Source organism: Carassius gibelio, chromosome B21, assembly GCF_023724105.1.
Source record: "Carassius gibelio isolate Cgi1373 ecotype wild population from Czech Republic chromosome B21, carGib1.2-hapl.c, whole genome shotgun sequence".
In the NCBI taxonomy this organism is placed as follows: domain Eukaryota; kingdom Metazoa; phylum Chordata; class Actinopteri; order Cypriniformes; family Cyprinidae; genus Carassius; species Carassius gibelio.
In genome coordinates this window covers 28081870-28104499 of record NC_068416.1, presented here as the reverse complement: position 1 = coordinate 28104499, position 22630 = coordinate 28081870, and the positions used below count along the sequence as shown (strand labels likewise).

The window sequence follows — 22630 nt, the reverse complement described above, 5'->3', positions numbered from 1 at the left end:
ATTATACATCACTTATAAAGGAATGGATGCAAAATGAATAGTTATTAAGACTGATGTGGTTTGGAATAGGTAAAATATACTTGGGAAAAAAATATGATCAGAAAAATCAACTTGCCTAGGAATTCTGCACAGTGTATATGCAAAATGTAAGGTAAAGGTAGGATTTGATAGGTGTACTGTACATTAAGTCTAATCAATGAATAAGGCAGGTAAACACCATGTGTGACAATAATAAATGATCCTGAAATAACTGTGAAATATTTGAAATGTATTTTAGGTTTTCCATGTTCTGTACAGAGTTGAGGTCCTGTAAGCTGCTCGTCTGGGTCCCATCACACCAGGTTCTGCTACATGTGCCACACAATGAGCGTTTCTGTGCCAAGACTGTAGCTAGACTAAAAACCTTTATTTGAACTATATGCTTCCTTGTATCAATTGTTATGCAGCCCCTAACTGAGCAATATAATATATTTGCGTTCTGTTATCTAGCCGGAGTAATGTTAATGTACAAGATAAGCATTCATGTACACAGAACTGTTACATTTTTATGCAGGTTCAAAGGTTCATAATAAAAGATATCATACTGCCTTCATCACTTCTGAATGCTTTCACTTTGATCCTGGGTCCAAAGTTAAACCTCAATAAAAGCCAAATGAGCATTCATTTAAACTTAGTTTTCTCAAGAAACTGCAACATTTTAATTAAAATGTTGGAATGAACGTCAGATTCTCAGTGATTTGAGGAAATCAAATCAAACCATCAGTTGAAGAAAACATAATCTCACATAATCTCATAATCTCCTGACAAATTCTTCCCCAGAGAAAAAAAATGACATCTATACTGTATAATTAACAAAATCACAATAATGCAATGTAAGAAATTTGTAAATGTAGGATGTAAAATTTTAAGAAACCATTTGAACTCTTTTGACTGCTTTTCTTAAACATCTTTGTAATTATAATCAGGTTTTGCCGTAATGTAGGCAATAAATCACCTGCTGTTCTAAATGTCACCTTTGTCCTGTTCCCAGCAGGAGAGAGTCATGAAGTGTGATAATGCTTGATTGTTGTAGATTATTAACAAATAGCACCAATGACACCGGACACAGGACAATCTGACAAACATACAACTGTATCTGTACGAGACGCAAGCGGATACAAGTCTGAATTTCTGCAAATGTATTAATGCTTGAAAAAGATGGAGGTGTATTGAAAAAAGTACTGTGTATCATCTGTTTTCATGATCCAGGTAATACAGTTTATTTTCTCTAAAAAAAAATCTTTATGTAAGACGAAAGAGACTATTAATATTTCCGTCTTTTTTAATTAAATGTCTTTATATCTTCCTTTTTTTCCTGTATGGGGATGAAAATACTTTTAAGGACATTATTAGTACTTCTGCATCATGGATGAGGGAATTCATATTTAGTTTGATTTGGAAGAGATATTTCTGCCGGAGTCTGATAGAGAGAATTCAGAGAACACAATTCTGAGAAAGCTGCATGAGAGACACAGATTAATAGATAATACAGAAAATAGTGTGGTTTTGAAATGACTCAAAATGGAGAATATCAACTGATAATGTATGTAATTTATGTTATTAAATTTAATAATACTGCTAAATAGGAAAGTGTAAGTGTAAGCAGGCCAAAGGTGACAGTGGCAAGGAAATGGAGAAAAAAAAAATAATAATAAAAAACCTTGGGAGAACCCAGGATCAGCCGGGGACCAGACGAATCATGGTGTGATTTAATCAAGTCAAACTGTGGACTGAGATCTTTCTGAATTTCTTTCTGAATATTTCTCCCAGCTCCTTCTGCTTGACGTAAACTAATCCCAAGAAATGGTTCGCCATCGCAAACTGTCTGGATCCAGTGATTACAGCGATGCTTCAGATAAGAGTTCTGAACTTCCTCCTTCATTTAACTGTAAATCCATAAATTACATGATGAATTCTTTATCCACATTATTTTTGTGTTCAAATAATTAAACAAATGATCCTCAGAAATCACATCCTCATGTCAAATGTAGATGGAAATGATTTAGAATTAAAAACAAAGACAAATCAAATAAAGTTATTTGTACTGGCAATTATTTAATCTTTATCATAATCTTTGGAAATGTTTAATATCAAATGCAGGTGCTGGGAGTAAACCAGATGAGATAATACAGTGGTAAGAGTTTCCTTGCTCTGAGTCTTTGCTTCATCAGTTTATTGATGTTATTAGAAGTACAAAAAAAATTTTAAGCTACATTATGGCAAATATTTAGTTGCTAAATACTTGTAAGAGTACTTATATAGTAGTAAATCATACAGTGTACTATATACACATGCAGAACATATGCTCTCAATGGCAAGGATTGTAAAATTATAAAGCACACAAAACACATTATAATTATCCTTTAATCCTTATAAATGTTTTATTATTTCAGGAAACTTCAAACTGTTGATTCTTTCAAGAGAACCATGGAGGAACTACAGTCAGAATATGAGAGAAATCTTCCCACACTCACTGATCAAATGAAGAAACTGGAGGACATTGCTGATGAGATTGAATCTGTGCACAAGAACACTACAGTGGTCAGTTTGATTGGAGCATTTGGAGGAATCTCAGCACTAGCGGGTCTGGCTTTAGCTCCAATCACATTAGGAGCTTCTTTGTCTCTTTCTGCTGTTGGAGCTGTTGCTGGAGCAGTTGGAGGTGCAGCATCAAACATCATTAATATGGTCAAGCAAAGAAAACTACGTCAGACTGTTGAGAAGAGCATCAGTGATTTCCTGGAGACAATCAAACCAATGACTAAGCCTCTGAATATATTTTCTAACATCACTGCAGATATTCCACGGAACAAGCTGAAGTTTCAGACACCAGCAAGAGGTTTTCATGACTCATTAAAGATTGCAAAAGTGCACTGTAAAAAGAAAAATCGTAAAATAATGGGAAAAAGTCTGGCAGCAAAGATGCCAACCACTTCCCATCAAATGACAGTAAAAAACCTTAACTTATTGTACAAAAAAAAAGTTATTTGAAAACGGATATTTACCGTAAACATTTTCTGTATTTTTACAGTCAAACTGCTGTAGAAAAAAAAAAAAAAAAAAAATCTCATAAAAAAATCTCTGTGGAATGTTAAACGAATGTATAAATCTGCATAAAAACTTAAAAATATTGCAGAAATTCCTTAAAATTACACAATTAAAACAAAGACTTCTGTTTATTCAAGCCTTCAATACTATTGTGAAATATATTTTCTTATATTGGGGGTGTAGACATAGTCTCATAAAAATATTTGCAGGAGTCTCATTTTTCATGATATCTTATTCAGATTTGAAATATAAACTCATGAGACATGTGTCTTTCAACCCATTACTTTTCTAGATTGCTCCAGGACTCATTTCATGTATTTTATATCAAATAAACAAATATTTAAGAGTGGTAAAAAAAAAAAAAAAATCAAGGCCCTTCAGTGTCTATAACTTTTAATATTTTTGAGCATTATCAAATCTGGTTGATTAAAAAGTGAAGCCCAAAGGGTCTTCTTTCTAAAGACACCACAATTATGTTTGTAACACACTGAAGTAGGAAATTATTACAATTATAAGTTTGATAGAGCACTTTCATCTGTGAGTCCCATAATGGGGAGTGCTGGCTAACAGGTTAATAATTTATTAAAACTAAGGCGTAAAGTAATCAACATATAAGCAAAAGGTCTAAAGACGCTATCCCCAGGTTTCACAGGCTTTATCTAAACCCTGTCTGTGACCTACATACAGTAATATAGCATATTTGTGATTTTGATGTAAACATGTTTTATAATGCATAACTAACAGTGAAGCTCCATTAAGTACACGACTCAATAGTGGATTTACATAAACCATGTATACTTCTTAAAGACTATTACTTAATGTCTATTTATGATCTGACTGGATAATGTTTGATAAGAATTGTAGATGAGCACATCTAACAGACATGATACAGGTGTCTAAGTGATGTGTGTGTGTGATATTGTGTAGAATTCACTTTTGTCATCACTGCTTTGTGTTGTGTTGAGATTGTGAAGCGCAGCAGAACTGTATCAGCTGTGTTCAGATGACAGGAGGATGTTAGCTTCACCATCTGTAAATGCATGATTGTTAGAACAGTAAGTTTGAATGAAGCTTTGTTTCATGTGTTGTTGACTTGTACATGTATGCATTTATTGTGATGCTAACTTTTATACATTATATTAATCATTTAGACATGTTTTTTGTTGTCAGTAAATAAAATAATTATTTTGTATTAATTGTTTGACTTAAAATTGATGTATTCACATTGACTGTATTCGTTTAACTAGTATATAGTCATGTATAGCTTTATCACAAAAGAAATACATTTAATGTAATTTTAAGAAAAAAAAAAAAAATATTGGTTGGCATTTATTGTTATTATTGCATGTAAGTGTTGGGGTGGGCAAAAGATGCAATTCATTATGGGGTAATGTTAATTTTCAAGTAGTAATACTTACATTTTTAGAGTATCAAATCAACAGTCTTCTCCAAAGGTGAGATCTTCGAGCAGCTGATCGACGTACCCTTTGTGCAGATATTGCAGATTCGCTGTGAGGTGTTTGTGCACCTGACCCTCTTTATTATTATTATTGCCAAATTATTTCATAAAAGATCATGGTAAGAGGGTTGTATCGAACAATAAACAATCATAATGCCATAAAACAGTAAATAAAAAAATAATGTGATCATCATAGTATGAGATACTTTACTAGAAAGACAATAAAAAAATATTAAAGAGATACCGATTTTGAGTTTTCTAATAATACAAAAAATGCTTTAAGGATAACACTTGATCATATTAGTGGAGTTAAAAATATACATCAATTAAAATCAACAGTATTGGCTATACTACAATCACAAAATAAAAAGGCAGCCGTTTCTGCAACAAGTCTACAACATGGACAATGTTCTTCATTATCAAGATACTTACAAATACATTAATTAAACCTGTCACTTATCTTTTAAGTTTTTGTGCTTGTTTTACCTTTGTAGGTCACATGATCAACATAGAGGATGATGATATACAAATTGCACTCATACTTCATACATACGCATTTAGGCTGTTGTACTCTTTTAGCGCTCATTAAGTTAGTTAGTACTTATTGAAATTACAGTTTTTTTTCAACTGCTTAAGCACAATTTTGAAAACAGGGCCCGGTTTTTCAAACCCCTTCACACAATTAGCACAACACTACACCAAAGTAGCACAACACCTCAGATCATTTGCAAAATGAAACACTTTTGTCAAAACTATACAATGTCTTATAAAAACCTTATTTTGTTGTCATAACATAAACACAACCATCATATGGTCTGACTCTGTTTGAATCAGTTAAACACTCCTGTGCTCAACCTAAAACACTTTTAGCATTTACACAGAAAGTGTACAAATAAATTCACCGACTGATGAAAATATTAATTTATTTTCATGTACTCAAGTCAGTCAATACTGAAGATTTCAACAAAACATTCATAAAACATTTTCCAGTTTTCATATATTACTTTATTACTGAACGTACCATTGTACTCTAAGCTTACAGTAATACTGTAACATAAATTACATATCCAGTTCAGTACCGAAAAAAAAAAACAAAATGAAAGAGGAGATCAGGCTGGCACATGGGAGTGTCACATGCGGAGCTGGTTTTTGAATGGACTGAGACCTGAAATTGCACAAGCAGTAAAGACCAGCTACATAAAATGGAAAAGTGGACGGCTATCTGCTGTTTTAGCTCACGCTTTGCATGCAGAGGAGATGCAGACGGCAAAGAAGGAAAGGGTTAAAGCCAAAACCGACAAAGAATGGCAGCTGGCGGTAGTGCAAGCCGTGTCGAGGCCGGGGGGCTATTCTGCTCAGCAAAACCAGCAATCGAAAGGGGGGAGATGGAAAAGAGGAGGAGGAAGATATCCGAATGAAACTGAAAGAAACTCTGAAAGGTGGGGTTGTTGGATCTGCGAGACTGATGAACATGAGATATTGAATTGTACCAGATGCAGACTGTGCAAAAAGGACGGTCATTGGGCCGAGGATTGCCCGGAGAACCAGCGAAATCAACAAGCAGACTGAAGCGAGGGAGACGGAGAGCAGAGAGGAGGGGTCCAGGGCGAGCGACCAACAGTCACAAGTCAGGGAAGTGAAAATTTTCTAACCACAAACACACACACATACACTGATGTACTTTCTGCTCTCTGCAATGAAGAAAACGCTTGCTTTCCTTTGTGTATGTCTGATTCTGTTGATAAGCATCCTGACAAATGTGCTATTATGTTTAAGAGTGAAGCTTTTATGAAAATGCCTAAATATCCTATGCTAGTGGAGGGGATATTGATTGAGTTTTTAGCTGATATATATATATATATATATATATATATATATATATATATATATATATATATATATATATATATATATATAGCTGTACAGCCATGTGATTTGCAATGCCAACCACAATTAACAGGTGAAATGAATGAGTCAATATCTGCATCAGGGAACGTAATTTGTGAAAGATTCACAGTGCCTCTGAATTTTAAACCAGAAAGGGGTGAGGGCCTGAGGCATGCTTTTCTCTACACCCCTGCATGTCCAGTGCCTTTGATGGGGAGAGATTTATTGTGCAAACTAAATTTGACACTGACTGCAGACTCTGGGGATGTCCGAGTGGCAGAGAAAGAGCAGATTTGCTGTCTGTAAGCAGAACCAAAATGGGCATATGAATGGCACATCATAAATTCTGATTGGGCTGAAATGATGTGTGAATTGGCTAAAAATCAATCATCAGAGAAATCATGTTGCCTGACAAATTGCATTGCACGTCACATGTTGTAGGACAACGAGATGACCGGTATGAAAAAGACTGGTTTGAGGGAGGAAAAGGAGAAACTTTACGTTTTGAGAAAATGTTTTAGACAGATAATGTGTGTGCAGTTTCAGTTTGTCTGACAGAAGAAAAAAAAAAAACAGCTTCAGTTTTACTCAATGGCAGAAGATTCTGTGCCTCGCTCTCCAAGGCCAGCAGACAGGGCCCAGATTAGAACTGTTTGTGAAAAGCTGTGTTTGTGTTACAGACAGAGGAAGAAAGGGGAGGGGGTGAAACACAGTGAGAGTCTGGGAGTGTTTATGTCTGAGTGCAAGCATGACATTGAAACAGAGAGAGTTGTGGTACCCATTGACAAAAGGAAAAAGGAAAATCATTGCATGACAATTATTTGTGCCTCAGATATTCATCCAGCATTAGCAGAAGTGCCATCAGAGTGAAGGGCAAAACACAAATATGATGTGGGTTTGATTAAAGGGTGTGAACCAGTTGTGGTCACCCCAAAATCTGATTACAGACCATGTCAACGTCAATACCCTCTAAAACTAGAAGCAATTCTTGGTATAAAACCAGTATTTGAGTCACTATTGAAAAAGGGAATAATGGTGCCATGCAATGATTCTCCAGTTCGCACTCCAATTTTTCCTGTAAATAAAAATAAAAATAAGGGATGAGGGTCAGCCCACAGAGTGGCGATTTGTACAGGATTTACAGGCTGTGAAAGTCAGCCTGACAAAATTGCAGTTCGTAAAACAACAGATAACATTCCTGGGGCATGTAATAACACCGAATGGCAAATCACTGTCTGAAAAAAAAGGGTTAAAGCTATAAGAGAAGACCCAAAATAAGTAACAAAGAAACAAATGCTTAAATTTTTGGTGTTCCAAAATGTGTTCCTATGGTAGAACATCTATTCCAAATTATGCAATTTTTGAGCTACCCCTGAGAGCCCTAAGAGGGAAGTGGTTGAATTTATGACAGGATTGAGTGGACAGAGAAAGCGGAAGAGGCATTTCTGAACATGAAAGTTCAGCTGTCTATTGCGCCAACTCTGGGCTTGCAGGCCCCAAATAAACCCTTTGTTCAGATGGTTGATGAGAAAAATGGGTTTATGACTTCTGTGTTGTTGCAGCATCATGGAGACAAGTTGAGACCTGTGGCACATTTTTACAGCAAACTGGACCCAGTTACAGAAGGCCTGCCACACTGTCTGAGGGTGCTGGCAGCTGCTGAGAAGGCCGTGATGGCTTCTAGAGAATTCGTAGGTTACTCTGATTTGACATTGATGGTGTCTCACGCAGTGACCATAATTTAGCAGGAACAGAAAACATAACGATGGTTAAGATATCATACTATTCTGCTTGATATGACTAACATCACTGTTAAGTGATGCACAACCTTGAATGTTGCTACTCTCCTTCCAACAGAAGAGGATGGAGAAAAGCATCATTGTTGTTTAACAGCACTTGAACAAGTGTGTACGCCACGTCCAGACCTGTCTGACGTGCCATGTGAAAATTGTGAAAATGTCCTCTTTGTGGATGGCTCAGCTTTTAAAGATCCACAAACAGGCCTGAATAAGGTTGGTTATGAGATAACTGAATTGGACATTGTGACCTCTGGCTCATTGCCATCAAATTATTCGGCACAAGCAGCTGAGCCTGTGGCATTAACAGAAGCATGCAAACTAATGACAGACAAATGTGTAACGATTTACACAGATTCACGATATGCATTTGGGGATACTCATGATTTTGTGGCGCTGTGGAAACACAGAAAGTTTTTAAAGTCAGATGAGCGACCAATATTAAATGCACCCCTCGTGGCAGATTTGTTAGACGCTATTTTGCTTCCAAAAAAGATAGCGATTTGTAAATGCGCAGCGCATACTAATAACAAAGATTCTGTATCTACACTGTAAAAAATTTCTTGTTGTTTTTACAAAAACTTTTTGGCAGCTGTGGTTGCCAGAATAATTTTGTAAAAATACAGAAAACTGTAAACACATTTACGTCAAAAAATGTTAATTTTACAATATAAAGCTGTAATTTACAAACAAGAAAATGTGAATATAAACCAGTAAATTCAACAACACACAAAATTAAATCTGTTTTGTACCTTGAAAATACTGACAACCACCATAATAATAAAGATGGTACTGTATAAGAGAAAGCCACATGAAGTATCAAAGCTCATCACAAGTAGCTTCACCACAAGCAGAAGTATATATTAACATATAGAAGGTGCACATTTATGGAAACACAAAACACCATCATGGTAACACACGTGATACTTAAATAATGCAAAAAACTTTCATTAAGCAACAGAAGATGTAACATAAAGCTCAAATGTACATAACTGATAACAAGAACTATTTAAAAACATGATTATTTAAACAAAATACTTTCAAACGTGGAGTGTCACGCAGGGAATTCTGGGAATATCAGTTTACAGTTTTAGACTGTAAATTATACATTGATTTGTTCTTTTTTTACTTCTAAAAGCTGTATAATTAACAGAATTTTACTGTAAATTTACATTAAATGCTTTGTTAGATCTTTTACAGTTTTCCCCTGTATATAGTACGGGAACTTACTGTTAACCTATTATCAGTTTTTTTCCGTAGCGTTTTTACAAAATTTTACAGTTAAAATTACACTTATTTTTTACAGTGTACAGGAAACGCCAGAGCAGACGCAGCGTCGAAGGCTGCAGCAACGCAGCAGACAAAATCATCAGAGTGTACTTTGTTATCTGAAAATAACCCTGACATTTCTTCATCTTTACAGGGCATGCAGACATTTGCGACAGGGCAGGAGAGAGAGAAATGGAAACAGTGTGGCTATGAGGTGGTGAATGGAGTATGGATGAGCAGAGATGGCAAGCCTTGTTTACCCAAACACTTCTTTCGTCGATGCATGGAAAAGACCACGCATTGAAAGGGGGAATGATTATGTGAATTAAAGAATTGTGGTTTACAAAGGGGTTCAAAATTGATGCAGAAAATATTTGAAAAAAGATATGTCATTTGTAATACACATAATGTGGCAAGAGGCATAAAAATGTCTCAGGTATCCCAGACAGCGCCGATGGATTTCATTGAACTGTTCCCATGTGAAGGGAAGGAAAAAGGGTTTGGTATTTGTGGACATGTGGTCCAAATGGGTAGAGGTCTGCCCAATGTCCAAACAGGATACAGCAGCAGTAGTAAGGGCTCTGCTGACTGAAATAGTCCCGAGATGGGGAAATTCCACGAAAAAGCAGTTCGGGCAATGGAACACATTTTGTGTAGGGGCAATAAAAACCTAATTGGCTAAGTGTTGTGAGAAAACTGGAGAATGTACATGAGAATGAGAAATCGATCCAGAGTAAACCTGAGCCCTTTTGAAATTCTCTTTGGCTATACACCATTTGTGAGTATTGAAGGGGTTAAACAACAGCTACCATCTACAGGTGTGTGAGCATGACACGTTGAGTTATCGCAAGGAAATGTCTTCTCTGTTGTCTAATGTCTGTGTTCAGGTGAAAGCTGCTCAGGAGAAGGGTGCTGAAACACGACCTGAAACCAGGAGATTTCGTGGTGGTACGAGATCTGAGGAGAAAGAGCAGGAAGGCGAAAAGGTGGCTGGGACCGTTCCAGGTGCTTCTGACCAGTCACATGGCTGTGAAGGGAGCAGAGAGAGCAACGTGGATCCAGGCTAGTCACTGCAGAAAGGTCCCACAGAAAGGATCTGGAGACACACGTCAACAAGGCCAAGAATCCAGCCTAAACATCAATCGTCCTTATCAGCGGGAAGAGCAAGATTAAGACTGAAAAACAGCATCGAAGTAGTCTGCGCGCAAGTGAAAAGATAAATATGAGCATCATAGTTGGGTACATCATGTTGTTTTCATATTTCAGACTACAGTGACAACGTTATCAATATCATCACCCACATGAGAATGGCCGTAAAAGAGCCTGAACGTACACATAATGCTGCTAAATGATTTTTGCTGCTATTATGTCTACCATGTATTTTTTTAGTTGAGATCCAGCTCAATGAAGGGGCGACACCTGGGGGGAAAACAGATGTCTGAGAATGACCTGAAAGGGTCATTGGGCCATATAGTGGGGGGACAATGTCTGAGGATGACCTGAGGGGGTCACCTAAGTCCTAAATATGTGAGAAACCGCCCATAGAGAGTGTTCCTTGTTATTTGTGGAAAGTTACAGCTGTTGAGACTCTGTAACCTTGAAGCAGCAGAGGTATATAAGGTGGAGGACTGCCCTCTTCCTGGGTCGGTTTCACTTTGCAGGAACTCAGTGTTGATGTATGACTGTCTGACCTTCTTTGCAAAGAATAAAAGCTTTCTTTTTAATTATACCTGAGAATGAGTCTGTCTCTTATGCTGATGAGAGTTGATTTACATTTTGCCACGACACAGCTTACTGTAAAAATGATACATACAGGAATATGTACAGTACCAAATATAGAGTACATATACAGTACTGTTGATATAGTACATGCAGTAAGCAATGGATTTTCTGTTGACTGAAGAGAAGTTTCTCACCTGTGCTCTTGACGAAATGTCCGAACTATTGATGCCACAGTGTACCTGCTTAGGTTAGGCTGTACTCTCAATCCAGCCTCCCTCAGTGTTAGTCCGTGGTTTATTACATGGTCCACAATTGTAGCACGAATTTCATTACACAGATTTGGTTGTCTTTGTGCATGTCCTACCCCTCCTCCAGGTCTCCCTCTTCATCTTCCTCTCCCTCTCCCTCTCCCTCTCCCTCTCCCTCCACCTGGTACTCTCCGGATTCCCCCTCTCATCCACACTCTCCCTCTTCCTATCCCTCTTCCTCTCCCTCTCCCTCTCCCTGGTACTCTCTGTATTCCCCCTCTCATCCGCACTCTCCCTCTTCCTCTTCTTCTCCCTCCTCCTCTTCCTCTTCCTCCACCTGGTACTCTCCGGATTCCCTCTCTCATCCACACTCTCCCTCTCCCTCTTCCTCTTCCTCTTCCTCCACCTGGTACTCTCCGGATTCCCCCTCTCATCCGCACTCTCCCTCTTCCTCTTCCTCTTCCTACACCTGGTACTCTCCGGATTCCCTCTCTCATCCACACTCTCCCTCTTCCTCTCCCTCTTCCTCTTCCTCTTCCTCCACCTGGTACTCTCCGGATTCCCTCTCTCATCCACACTCTCCCTATCCCTCTTCCTCTCCCTCTTCCTCTCCCTCTTCCTCCACCTGGTACTCTCCGGATTCCCCCTCTCATCCGCACTCTCCCTCTTCCTATCCCTCTCCCTCTTCCTCTCCCTTTTCCTTTTCCTCTCCCTCTCCCTCTCCCTCTCCCTCTTCCTCTTCCTCTCCCTGGTACTCTCTGGATTCCCCCTCTCATCCGCACCCTCCCTCTCCCTCTCCCTATCCCTCTCCCTCTTCCTTTTCATCTTCATCTTCCTCTTCCTCTTCCTCTTCCTCTCCCTCTTCCTCTCCCTCTTCCTCCACCTGGTACTCTCCGGATTCCCCCTCTCATCCGCACTCTCCCTCTTCCTATCCCTCTCCCTCTTCCTCTCCCTCTTCCTTTTCCTCTCCCTCTCCCTCTCCCTCTTCCTCTCCCTGGTACTCTCTGGATTCCCCCTCTCATCCGCACCCTCCCTCTCCCTATCCCTCTCCCTCTCCCTCTCCCTCTCCCTCTCCCTCTCCCTCTTCCTCTTCCTCTCCCTCTCCTTCTCCCTGGTACTCCCCCTCTCATCCGCACTCTCCCTCTCCCTCTTCCTCTCCCTCTCCCTCTTCCTCTTCCTCTTCCTCTCCCTCTCCTTCTCCCTGGTACTCCCCCTCTCATCCGCACTCTCCCTATCCCTCTTCCTCTCCCTCTCCCTCTCTGGATTCCCCCTCTCATCCGCACTCTCCCTCTTCCTCTGATACCAGCCATTTTTGTTGAAGACAGGTGTACTTACCTGTTGCCTTTTTATAGTGCTTTAACCTGATCGGTGTGTCTACAATTAAGCAGCAGTGTGTGTGCACACCTGGTGCCTGTGTTTAACCAATTGGTTCATGGGTGTGCTCATTTGAAAGCCTTTGTTTTGAAATTGCAAGAAAATTACATCATGATAAATTGCTGTGTCAAATGCATACAAGTGTGTTTAGTGTTTTGCAAATCACTGTGTGTAATGTTTTGCAAAAAAGTGTGAAGCTGACAATGTGCTTACAGTTGTGCAAATCTAGGCCGGTGTTTAGCTCCTTGAGTGTAAGGTTTTGCTAATTGTGGGAAAGTTCTAATTTTAGTGGGTAAGCAACTGTCCAGGTACAGAAAGCGAATAATTCAATGTAAAATAGCACTGTAAAAATTTAATATACAGTCAAACCAAAAAACCAAACCACATTATCAGTTTATTTGCTGTAGTTTAGAAAATGGTAATAAAATATTACAAGAACTCAGTTTCACACACGTTCTACGCAGCAGCGCTCCGTCAATTGTCCTGAGCGTCTTTTTAGACTGACCTCTGCCAGACGCTTGAGATGGTTTACTTTTGGAAACTAAAAGTACATACTGTAATTCGAACAAATAATTTTCAGGGCTAATCCTTAAATTGCAATCAGCAGTGTTTGATATCTCTTCTGTTTTGAATGTGTGCTTCACAGTTTTGTCAGCAGTGTGTTAGCATTTGAACAAAGTGCTGGAAATCCACAGTGTTGTGCAGGTTGTGGTTAAAGTCATGGTATAAGTGTGTAGAGTTTTGAAACCTGTGTTCAAGCAATGAAAAACAAAGCACATGAACTGCTGCAGTGCAGACTGTGGTTAGAGTTTTGCACATCCAGTTGTGGCTCCAGTTGTGCTCACTGTTGTTTAGCAATCGAACAAAACTGTAAGATGGTGAAAATGCTTTATAATGATATTACAGTTTTTTACAGATGCTAGGACAAGTTTCTCAATACTTAAGTCACTTTTGCAAATCTCTTCACACAGTTCTCCTAACCAACTTTCAGCTTGGCAAAGCAGTTCATTTCACATTCATGAATAATTCATGAAATTTGAGAGATGGAGTCATTGAATGCATTTTGTGCCAAAGCAATGATAATTAATCCTCAGTTTAGCCTACATACAGACTTCTGTTGTGCTCACTGTGTGAAGAGTTCTGCAAAAGTGACCTAGGTATTGAGAAATGTATCCTAGCGTCTGTAAAAAACAAAAAAAACTGTAATGAAATGTAGAGCAGTAAAAAGTATTATATTGTGCTTTGGAATGTACTGAAAAGAAAGTTTTCCACAGAAAAACATTCTGATAAACTACAGATACTTTTCATACAGCGATATCCATCCAGAGGCAGATACTAACTGCCCACAACAGCCACAGTTCATCATGCACACACACACACACACACAGACACACACACACACTTGTGGTTAAAAGCCTCTTTCCAGTCATATTGTGCGTCTTCTCGTAAATTGAAACACCCTCATTCTGCACCACATCAATAGACATCTCAGAGTTGTGTTTCATGTTTCTTCTCTTCAGCTCACCACGAGATGATTAAAACTCATCTTTCATTTTTTGTTAAGAGTTTTTATTCATTTATTACTGAAGCTGTTACAGTAGTCAAACTGTGAAATAAATAAAATAAAATACACAGCGACATAGCAAAGATAGTAATAAGAATATATTAACGTCCAATAACACCAATTCAACTTTCACTTTAAGAGCTCTATTGTGTAGATCGGGGGGAAATGCCTGTCTTAAGACATTATTTAGTATAGTTTCTCAAGGCTAAAATCAGACCATTCTGTTTTTGCTTAAAACTTCAACTACAAATAATACCAAAAAACATGGTTCCTATAGTTTAGAGATGGGTCACTCAAGGACCACTATACCGAAGAGTTTAGCTCCAGGTCAAACTAAACAAGCTGATCAAGGTCTTCCAGATAACTAGAAAGCACTGGTGTGTTTGATTAGGGTTGAGCTGATAGTGGCTCTCAGTTTACTCATATACACAGGCATCAGGGATGTAGTGGAGGCTAAACGCACGTAAACGCCGTTTACGTACTTCCCAAAATTCGGAAATAGCGTTTGACCACCTCCAAAGTGCGTTTACCCTTACGAAAAATAACCATGGTTTTATTACAGTAAAACTGTAGTAACCCATGTTTTTTTGGCGTGTTGACTACCATTTGTATAACCACAGATTTACTACAAATACCATGGTTAAACTGTGGTTAATATAGCAAAACCATGGTTATTTTGTGGTTACCACGGTTTAACTATAGTAACCATGGTGTTTTGGTTTTATTTTTAGTTTTATTTCCAGTTGTAGTGGTTAATTTTCGTAAGGGTATCCACCTCTGAATTGAGTTTATCCACCTCTAAATAGCCTACAGTTCCTATGACATTTTAAATTATTTAGTTATTGTTCATTATTAGTTTCATAGGTTGTTTGTTGTCTTTCACATTGTGCTGCAACTGTCAGAGTTGACCAATGCTTGCGGTGTTGCCAGTAGTAGTGGGAAGTTCAGATCATTTTACTGACTCGGATCTTTGAGTCTCGTTCAGCAAAAGGAACTAATCTTTTCTCTTCCCGTCTCTATGGGACTGACAGGAAGAATAAAATACTCGGACCTCACCTGTCGATTCAGAACCCATATGTTGTGTAATGCGCATGTGCGGTCAGCACAAAATGAACGAATCACTCTCTGAGACAACTCGGTAACGTTAGTCCTGAGTCATTTTAAAGATTCGTTCAAAATGAACGACACGCAACAGACTGCATCAAGATTCAAAAATGGATATCCGGCAATTAATAATAATAATAATAGGCTAATAATAATAATAATAATAATAATAATAACAACGTTAGTTATTTTGAATAGAAATCATCACTCATACAGCAGCCATTCATCTCATCTCCGGTTTATTTGTGTTCGTATAGCTACATACAGTATCCACGATCCGCCAGGGCTATAGTCCAATGGTGCGCACATTTGAAGAGATGATAATTTTATGACATGTTTGTAAAATATTTCGTCATACAGAATAACATTTCTATTCATTTTACACTGATTTATGTGATCTGAAGAGCTAAAACAGCTAACAGAGCTTGCGATTACTCTCCTCTTATTGATTTGCGTCAGTCATGACATCAGTGCGACATCATTAGTTTGTAAAGCTGTCAATCATCTCACGTGAACCACGTGACCAAAGGATGTCCTTCTGCAATGAAGCTGTCTGTGTCATTGCGGTCTGTGTCATTGATAAATGATATGAAAGACAAAAGTAAAAAAAAAAATATATATATATATATATATATATATATTTGATTCCAGCTTGTTAAATGTGAATATGTTCTAGTGTCTTCTCTCCTCTGTGACAGTCAACTGAATATCTTTGAGTTGTGGACAAAACGAGCCATTTAAGGACCATTCCTGGGCTTTTGGGGAAACACTGATCCACATTTTTCTGACATATAATAGACCAAACAACTAACCGATTTATTGAGAAAATATTCAACAGATTAATCGACTATGAAAATGATCCAAAATCCCTAATCATTGCGTACAAGTGCATTGCATTGGAACCCCTGGATATAAGCCTCCCTCTCTATTCCTCTTTAAAAAAAAATTCTCTCTGTTTTGTCATTTAGTCATTTAGACAACTTTATAGATTTCAACCTTATTATTCCTTCTTGAGTCTCTTTAACAAGAACTTAGATTAATGTATGAATTGAATAGTGATTGTGTGACCTATATGAGGGAACAACCAGTGATACCCTTGGTAGTAATATCAAATGATAGCCTATAGCGATGTCATCAGGATACACATACAACGGTACCAGTGGCCCACCTTACCGTGAATTTATAGTTTACCCACCTCTTTTTTTACCACTACACCTCTGACAGGCATCACCCAAAACCTGAAAAATCCTCTACAACTCACAAACAACTCACAAGCAGCCAATCAAAGACAGACTTCAGTTAAAACCACAGAGAACTATTTGTCATGTTTCCTGTTCTTAGAATTGAAGCGCTTGTTGTCACAGTTTTTGAGTATTAGGCCGGCGACACATTGGATGCGCGGTGCAAGCGTCTCAGCTGCGTGGCTGTTTTTAATTTGGCTCAACAGGTTAGAGCCGCGCGGACAACGTGTGCATGCAAGAGAGTTTGTTGTCATGTGCATCCTCTCCACCTATAAAATCCCCCAGAAGCTCAGACGGCACAACATCAGCAGAGATCTGTCGTGATGAATGTTTCTTCTCTTCAGCTCAACACAAGGTGATTAAAACAATCGTATTTAATTTCTAAAGAGTTTTTATTATTCATTATTTAAGCTCTTACATTGCTGTGAAACTGTGAAACAGTCAAAACTTATATTATATTATATTATAGACTGTTAACAACAACACGAATGAAAGAACAAGTCTGGCAGGTTAGAGATTAGATGAAAATGAAAGAGGAGCACTTCTAAACTAAAACAACAACTTCAATGCTTTTATCTCTTTTAATGCATTGATGTAGAAACACATTTTTACTGAACAAGTGTTTTGCATTCCATGCTTTGTAAGCAAGAAAGTACTGTATTGTTTTGATTATTTTCAATGTTCATCTTCTTCTTGTGTGAATGACCGTCAGTAATGGCTTTACTTCGTTACTGTACTTTTTAAGGACATTTTTCAAGTATCTGTACTTTACTGGAGTAGTTTTATGATGAGTAACTTTTACTTTAACTTCACTACATTCCAAAGCATTAGATCATACTTTTTACTTCATTACATTTCATAAAACATATCTTTACTCCCTATAATATATCACGTGAGGTTTCTGATTCATGAACAAACTGATTCTTTTCAATTAACCTTTTCAATCGGTTCCTGAATCGCACGATTGGTTTATGAATTAGAATGATCCGATTGCAGCTGTTCTCGAGTCGACAACAATCTAAAATCTACCCCAGAATCCTCCTTGTGCCTTGTGTTCTTGAAAATGTAGTTAATCTAGTGACTAAAAAGATTATACCATGATTCCTTCTTTATTTTAATTATGAGTTATTATGTTATGATACTTAGACCCAATAATTACTCAGCATTCCTAGGAACAAAGATTAATTGCAATTAAGTAAAAAAAATCCTATAAAAACCTCTAAAACTCCTAAGTAGTTAAAACTGGGTTAAAATACTGCCTTGGTGGTATTTTTTTGCTGAGACTTGGAGCAATGGCCGTGGATACAAACGTCTTTTAGGTTACATTTCAGGTTTAGGGATGTGTCAGATGTGCTTAAAACACAAACTTGCCAGATTGTCACGTTCCAGCAAATAAAGATGACAACATCGTGTTACTACAATATTGTGTGTGATTATGTTGATAGAGATAAATCAATGGATTAAAAACAATGTAACTTACACAGTCATTTCTTTCTATATTTCTCTGGAAAGGGTTCTTCACATCAGTGTGTTGGTTCTTGAAACACATCTTCAGATGCACCTGAACACAGCTCTCCACTGTAGAAATGGGAACCTCATACACCAGTAGTTGAATATACTCTGCATTAGTTGGACACCCAGCAGAAAGGTAGAAACAAACTCTAAATTAGACTTTTTTAATTTGTCTAATCGTCTTCATAGATTGATTTATCTTCATACAGTTGTAATAGCAGAGGTGGTAATAGTTAATATACTTACAGGGTGTATTCTGTACTGTATTGTACAAAAAGGACGCAGATATAAACTATCATCTCTGAAGGATTCGCGTCGATGTAGATGCGTCATCATATTGTCTCAGTGTACACGTCTTTCAACAACTTATTGTATCAAGCTATGGTAATATACATGTTTGTGGTAAAAAAAGCTTAGATAAACATATGATGAATAATTACACCACATCTTATCGCCGCCACCTTCTCTTGTCTAAAGGAAATTACGTAATTGTATATTTACAGCTGATTGGCCAACACAGTAAAACTCCTTTTAAAAATTACATTAATATTGCTTTTCTATACATTTCTTTTTAATGCTTAAGACGGAAATTGAGTAAACCGTGGAGACTGAAAAGAGATGAAGACAAAAAGCAGTGGAAACATGCAGATTGTGAAGATCATCAGATGGAGCAGCGTCAGTGATATAAGACCAGACTGTAAGTAGATGAATCCTGATCTTTATCATCAGACCATGTACTTGTCTCTAAATGATGAGTGTTTTATTCCCAGTCTCTGATCCACACACACATGTGAAGAGCTGCTCTCATCAAACACAGAAGATCAGACATGATGATGCAAGAACATTAAAGTCTCTTCTGGACTCTCCAGCTCCTGCAGCATTCTTCTCTTTATTATTTTATGAAGCATATATTGTACTTGTTTTCTGCAATTCAGTATATATATTGCACTGCATTGCATTCAAGGAAAGTTTAACACTTCTGAACACTTTTCAAACAAATATGAATAAAGTCCTTGTGTTTTCTTTCTCTCTCTCTAAGATCAAAGTTCAGATATAATATATGAAAATGTGTTTTTATTGAGTCACGTATGATCCCTCTCTCTCTCAAATACAAATTTAGCAGCTAGTGTGACAGTCATCTCATTCTCTCCAAGTATATAGAGTAGTTTCTCTGAGTCGTTTAGAGACAAGAATGAAGGATTCAAAGCATTTCTCTTGTAGTGCTGTATTTGGGACAGACCAGAAGGAAGTGTTTCTCATCCTCTGTTTGATTCAGCTCACAGTGTTTGCACAGGCGCTCTTCTCTCGGGAGAAAGGATCTTTTATGTCGACCAATCTCTATCTCCAAATCATGATCACTGAGTCCATATTTGGAAAGGATTTGTCTTTCTTTTAATTGCTTGAGTGATAAGTAATTTGACAGTTTTGTGGTTCTGTTTAGCGCAGAATAACACTGGAGTTTGGTTTGGAGCTCAAATTCATTTTTTAATTTTTCATCATAATTATACTTCAGATTTGTGTCAGTTTCTGAATGTTGGGTTTGTGATTGGAGTCAGACTCAGTTTGTGTGTCCTTCATCATGTCTGAAATATCATAATCTTAGTTTTTGGGATGTTGATGTCTAAGGCCCAATCCTGGCAGTATTTAGTTAAAATGTCGAGGTTGTTCTGAAGACCTTCTAGTGTTTTAGACAGAATTAGTTAGTCGTCTGCATACAGTAAGTATTTGACCTCTGTGTGGTGTAATTGTAGTCCTGGACTGTTCGACTGGTCCAGTAGATCTGCCAGTTCATTGATATATATGTAAAATAAGGTCGGGCTGAGGCAGCAAATTAAAAATCAAATTAAAAAGTTTGAGTAATGCAATTTGCAGTTCAGGAGAGCTGTTTTTAAGCATCTCATTCTTGTCAGGGCCACAGGATTTCTGACATTTGAGGGATTTCAGATTTTCACTAAATTAGGGTTAGGGTTATTGGATAATCTAGTGGATGTTGGTTGTTTTTGATGCATGATTCAAGAGCATTCAACTTTTGGAGGACATTTAATTGGTTGGGATTATTCAGAGGGTCAGTTTGAGGTGTATAGAGCTTCTCAAAGTAATCCTTCCAGATCTGACCATCTTGTATGGCTAACTCTTGTGGTTTTGTCTTGTTCAGACTGTTCCACATGCTCCAGAACTGACCCTGATCAATTGAGTTTTCCATCTTTTGAAGTGTGTTGTTATAATAGTCCAGTTTCTTCTGTCTCACTGTGTTTCTGTATTGTTTCAGGAGTTCTGAGTGTTTAGAGCGTAACTCTAAGTTGACCGGATCTTTATGTTTTTGATTTTAAATGAATCGTAGCTCTTGTCTTATTGTTTTACATTCATGGTCAAACCACTTTTCAGAAGGTTTTTGTTTAGCTCTATTTTTGTGTTTATATGTTGTTGTTTCATTTAAATTAGCATTTTTTGCTATATTTTCAAAAATGTCATTAATATGTTTAATTGCTAAATGTATTCCTTTCCAATTATTATCATATGTTGAATTGTCAAATAGTGTAATTGTCGCTCTGAGCGGTGTGTAAATCAAATACTCTACAGAAGACAAGATGATATTATCATGCTGTGAGAAAAGAGATCTGACTAACACAAGGGGAAAATGAGAATGAGAGAACTAGACAGTTGAGTTTGTGGTTCAGTGAAGTATCAGTTTTACAGCAGAGATTATCACATGAACAGCTATATCATATCATAATTAGGAAGAGGTTTATTTAAATGAAAACTGTACATTGAGTGATATATACTATATTTTGATCAGCTTCAAGATACTAAAGAGGTGATGCATCTGAGAGTATTGTGACCTCACTTTAATTTAAAGCTCATTTTAATATGTTTTTCTATAACAATAACTATATCACTATCCACTACTGTAAGTAAAACACTTGCACACATTAGTAAAAGCAGATCACACTGTGTCCAGATGATGCTGTCTCAACGTTACACAATGGCGTTCCTGTAATGAGAGCTGTCAATCAAGGTACAAGGATGTCCCTGTATGAAAGTGACCAATCATAAGAGGGTCAGTGCCCTCCTTGGTTTCCGGCCCCAAATTGTCAAAAGTAACATATCCTACAGAAAAGCATTAAAAACTGCTAGATCTGATTACTTTTCTTCTCTTTTCGAAGAAAACAAACATAACCCCAGGTATTTATTCAATACAGTGGCTAAATTAACGAAAAATAAAGCCTCAACAAGTGTTGACATTTCCCAACACCACAGCAGTAATGACTTTTTGAACTACTTTACTTCTAAAAAGCGATACTATTAGAGATACAATTGCAACCATTCAGCCGTCAGCTACAGTATCACATCAGACAGTGCACTATAGACCCCCTGAGGAACAGTTCCACTCATTCTCTACTATACGAGAGGAAGAATTGTATAAACTTGACAAATCATCTAAACCAACAACATGTATGTTAGACCCTATACCATCTAAGCTCCTAAAAGAGGTGCTTCCAGAAGTCATAGATCCTCTTCTGACTATTATTAATTCCTCATTGTCAGTAGGATATGTCCCCAAAACCTTCACACTGGCTGTTATTAAGCCTCTCATCAAAAAACAACAACTTGACCCCAGAGAACTAGTTAATTATAGACCAATCTCGAATCTCCCATTTCTGTCCAAGATACTAGAAAAGGTGAAATCCTCACAATTATATTCCTTCTTAGAGAAAAATGGTATATGTGAGGATTTCCAGTCAGGATTTAGACCGTATCATAGTACTGAGACTGAATGTGAATGAAGATGTATCATATCTATCACAAGTGCAGTATGGAGTACCTCAAGGCTCAGTTCTAGGGCCGCTACTCTTCACACTTTATATGTTACCCTTGGGAGATATCATCAGGAAACATGGTGTTAGCTTTCACTGTTATGCTGATGATACTCAGCTCTATATTTCTTCGAGGCCCGGTGAAACACACCAATTTGAAAAACTAATGGAATGCATAGTCGATATAAAAAACTGGATGACGAGTAATTTCTTACTGCTAAATTCTGAAAAAAAACAGAGGTGTTAATTATAGGACCTAAAAACTCCGCTTGTAATAACCTAGAACACTGTCTAAGACTTGATGGCTGCTCTGTCAATTCTTCGTCATCAGTTAGGAACCTAGGTGTGCTACTTGATCACAATCTTTCCTTAGAAAGCCATGTTTCTAGCATTTGTAAAACTGCATTTTTCCATCTCAAAAATATATCTAAATTACGGCCTATGCTCTCAATGTCAAATGCAGAAATGTTAATCCATGCATTTATGACCTCAAGGTTAGACTATTGTAATGCTTTATTGGGTGGTTGTTCTGCACGCTTGGTAAACAAACTA

General features: G+C 37.5%; 1 protein-coding gene across 1 annotated transcript in view; it reads left to right on the top strand.

Moving 5' to 3' along the window:
* Nucleotides 1-2049: 2049 nt before the first annotated feature.
* LOC127986304 (apolipoprotein L3-like) overlaps nucleotides 2050-22630 on the top strand; it is a 540496-nt gene continuing 519915 nt past the window's right edge. Inside the window, exon 1 of the mRNA XM_052588586.1 lies at nucleotides 2050-2139. The gene's annotated coding sequence lies outside the window, so the exon portion shown is untranslated. The remainder of the gene's footprint in view (nucleotides 2140-22630) is intronic.